Source organism: Lissotriton helveticus, chromosome 4_1 (genome assembly GCF_964261635.1).
Source record: "Lissotriton helveticus chromosome 4_1, aLisHel1.1, whole genome shotgun sequence".
In the NCBI taxonomy this organism is placed as follows: domain Eukaryota; kingdom Metazoa; phylum Chordata; class Amphibia; order Caudata; family Salamandridae; genus Lissotriton; species Lissotriton helveticus.
In genome coordinates this window covers 891,340,569-891,344,783 of record NC_136063.1, presented here as the reverse complement: position 1 = coordinate 891,344,783, position 4,215 = coordinate 891,340,569, and the positions used below count along the sequence as shown (strand labels likewise).

At 45.4% G+C, this 4,215-nt stretch overlaps 1 long non-coding RNA gene across 1 annotated transcript; it reads right to left on the bottom strand.

Moving 5' to 3' along the window:
• Positions 1–623: 623 nt before the first annotated feature.
• Positions 624–3,339, bottom strand: LOC144827369 (uncharacterized). Its single transcript, XR_013610157.1, has 2 exons — positions 3,204–3,339; positions 624–1,312 (listed from the first exon to the last, which is right to left on the bottom strand). It is a non-coding gene; the product is annotated as an uncharacterized LOC144827369 (long non-coding RNA).
• Between the last annotated feature and the right edge of the window lie 876 nt (positions 3,340–4,215).

Sequence of the window (4,215 nt, the reverse complement as noted above, 5' to 3'; positions counted from 1 at the left end):
TTACTCAGTGCTGTGACACAACAGCTTCAGCAGCACTGAGTGGTGCAATGATGTCACGGGCATACAGGCACTGAAGTGTCATGCTGTTGAACAGATAAGGGGCCCTGAGTGGTGATGTGATAATGCAGGCATGGCGCAAAGAATGGCGCTGTGATATGTCACAAGCATGTGTGACTCTGCTGAGTCGCACTATAATGTAACAGGTATTCGGGCTCTGATCAGTACTGGTACTTCACGAGCAAATTACTCCTTCTAATTCTGTGACATAACAGGCAGGTTGCTAGTGATCCAGCGCCCCTGTAGAAAAAATGCTACCCAACTCCACAATACTCACCATTAATCATAAAACACTCACAAGGCCCATAAACTAACGAAACATATTTTTGGGCAACTGAATCATGTGACCTAATTAATAAAACCTATTTATAAAATATACACACATTTATATACATCTGCAGTATTATGAATTCACCATGGATTTTGTAAACCTTTGCATTTATTTAAGCCACTTAGGGAAATGGATCTGCTCTTGGTAACATCTGTGAAATAACAAGGCCAGCTTGTCTTTTCAGAAACTTATTTATTAACTATTTATTCAAGGAAAGTGCATTATTCAAGGTAAGTGCATTATTTGAGATTCTTTTTATTATAGCAGCATTATTTTGAGGATTGGCAAAACAGAGCAAACTGTTTCAAGCAAATTCAATTAGCATGATTAAAGAAGAATAAACAGTTTTTCATCACCTAAACCCTAACTTCACTGTCTAAAACTCACTTCACCTAAAAGCATAAAGTAAAAGTCATTAAGCCCTATTAATTCTTACGTGCTCCAAAGAAAGTCCGTCAGCACGTCACGCCTAACAGGTCTCAGGAGAAGATGAGCAGGAAGCGCGCCCTCCCTCCCAAGGGGTCAGTTTTTATACCTTTCTAACTCGCTAAAATAACATTATCTGACGTTTTTTCAAGAAACTAAATTCTCAATTAGGTCATTGTCCTTTGACCAAGTCCGGGGCCTCATCACAGCCCTTATTGTTCTTAGTTTTACCATCCTCTTTGCTTCCTCAAAAAGTTACATTTCCCGAGGAGGAACTCTTGTTTCCTAAACTTGGCAGGTTCCGCAGCATCCTGTCCTTGACAAGGCCACCAAGCACACATCTCGACTCGACCATGCTTGACATTGTTTAAACGTTGTTTGTTCAGCAGAATGATGACTCTTTCATCAGCGCGACTGCGCATGGGTGAAACTTTCACTCTGGTCAAGTTTTCACAAGCTGCAAAACCGCCATCCATTTTGTCAGGCCCACTCGTAAAACTAATGCATAAACAAACACAAAACATTGATTAATGGAAGAAATAAAGTTTGTTCTGTTACCCACCCACCTTTACTAATTATTACCCATTAATCTATGTTACCTAGCAGAAGCAAAATGAAGCAACAAACAAATTTGTGCAACATTTAAGACAGAAAAAACAAAACATGAGCACACAGAAATAAGCACATGCCATTATAAAACAGCCGCATTTAATTCTGACAAGTCGATAGACAAAATTAATTTATTATTTTACACACACATACATTTGCAACATAAAGCACAAATATGAGCACACATATTAGTTTCCCGCGTATAGTGTTCTGCAATTTACTCTAGGTTGGTTAATAAAAATTCACTGCACACTTTGTTAATATTATTATTATGGAAGTTTAACTTTGCGAGTTGAAATACATTTATTTCCAAATCTCGCTCCATCACTAGTGATTGGTTTAATCACATCACGGTACATTGACGTCACGCTGTAACGTCGGTAGCAGGCGGTAACCGAGCCTCTCTATGAGACTCTCAAAACACCCACCGCAATGAGCTGCGCACAGGTGCACACAGGCGTGAGTTTCTTCTTCCAGGTGCACCTGTGGGAGCAGGGGCAACATAGAGTAGCCTCAGACATGTTCAGAAGCTGAGACACCTCCATTTGACCAGATTATAGGCAACGCTGTACAAACAAAGCTCTTCTACTTTGCACCTACCGAGGAGACAAACTGCTGTACACGATTCCTATAACTCATGGAAGAACAGAAAATAATATGTGCTAATATTTGCCATATAGATGGAAGAGTAGTTCAGGGATATTTACCAGCATATGTTTAGCAACAATCGAACCTGCTTTTCTTCTCCAGTCTATGGAAGAAATGTTCGAGCAAAACGTCATTGGCTGTGTTGTTAGGCGGTATTGATCTAGCCAGCAGTTTAGTCTTTCATTAGATGTTTATACTAAAGGTACTGTGTTCCAGAGGGGCACCATGCCTCTGTGGCTCAAGGGGATGCACAGCGAGCACCACAGAAAGTGTCATGGGCACCCCGTATAAAAGATGCTGTGCAGTGCTGCCGCTGCTCCCAGCACTAATCCTTTCTGAAAGTTCCACTCCATCACTGTAGACCTGGTGCCATGTTGTTTTCAGTGCTTGCAATGCATGCTGGGACAATGGGAAACGAAACAGGATGGCGAATAAACCCCATTGGATTCTGAGGGGAATCCCCTCAAATGACATGAAGGCAAATGTCAACATATTGATGAAATGGCCATCGTAGATGCGATAATTCCCCTAACAATTCAGAGATTCCCCAACCAGTCTGTTTCAGCGTTCATCACTCCCTTGCGTGCGTCAATATTTCAACTATCTCTTTGCTGATCTGCTGGCTTTGCATCACTACTTTGTTTCTTCCACACAATCGTCCTACTAGGTTCACATCATAAACTCCCCAGCTATAGGTTTGGGCACACCGGAGGGCCAGAAACTCCTTTTTTAGGTTTCGCGTCAGCGAAATACCTATTGCTGCCCACCTAGCTCGGAAGGGACCACAGACCGGGGCACGAGCGCCGATTGCACCTCGTGGACGCGCATGCCCCGCCTCCCGAGCCGTGCACATCTCTGGTAGTCAGCCATGCCTCTCATTCGCGCGCACACCAGCTGCCCATACACGCACCAGCCACCCCCAGACACGCACACACGCACCAGCTGCCCACACACGCACCAGCCGCCCCCAGCCCCGCACACACGCACCAGCTGCCCACACACGCACCAGCCGCCCCCAGCCCCGCACACACGCACCAGCTGCCCACACACGCACCAGCCGCCCTGGCCGCGCACACACGCACCAGTCGCCCGAGCCTGTGCACGAGCCCCCAAGGCACCAAGTCCCACTTACCGGGTGTCATCTCCTCCGCCTCCATTGACGTGGCTCACCACTTTTATGCCGCCACCGCCGGGCTCCCCCTCCGGCATGGGAGCCCCCTCCGGCATGGGAGCCCCGAGTCACCACTTCCATCTCGGCGAATCACTTCGTGCACGAGCTTATGGCGGAAGTCCCGCCCCACAGCAAGCATGACGCTGCCGGACTTCCGGATTTCGCGCCAGATCGGGCCGGTGGCTTGCCAGGAACTCAAGCGATTTCCAGGTACTTGTTTACTAAAGTAACCAAACAAAATTTAAAAAAGCCGAGGCATACCACGTGACAAGTAGCAGGTGGCACAGAGAGAAATCAGGGATTTAACCAAATTAAGATTAATGCTGCCGTCGGGGTAGGCGGGAGGGGTTTAATACAATTAAAATGTGAGTTTGAATCCGTAAGACCACTCACGAGCGGCCTTGTAAGGGCGTCAACCCCAAGTCCGCCAAATCTTTTGTCCGGTTATCGCCTATCTGCCCTGGTCCGTTTTATTCTCAGCTCCGCTACTACTGCCCATTGCTTCTTGTCTCTTTCTTAGCTAAACATTTTGTTGCAGCCTTTGTGATGGGAGCCATCTACTACCACTATTTTTGTCTGTCAGACAGACAGACACTCCATAATATGGAGGAGTCTGAGCATGTTTTGAGTGAGATGGGCTGTGCTTAATTGTCGCCATCCACAACACTGCACATTCAAAACAGACTATCCGACTGGCTTCTTGTATGATCTGAGAAGTAACTAGAGTCTGAATTATTAGGACGATTGTAATGTATGTCTTACACAAATCACTTTGCGATCAATATGTGTGCCTGCTTGTTCCTGTTTAGGATCGGATTGCTGGGTTCTGTATATCTGGCTCTACCTGTAATGTTATGTGTATTTTATCTCAATTACTGGAATGGTTTTATGTTTGAATAGACACGTTTTAGATTGTTACTCGGGTGACTGTACTGATTGTTATGCACAAGTCACTTTATGGTCTTTTTTTTGA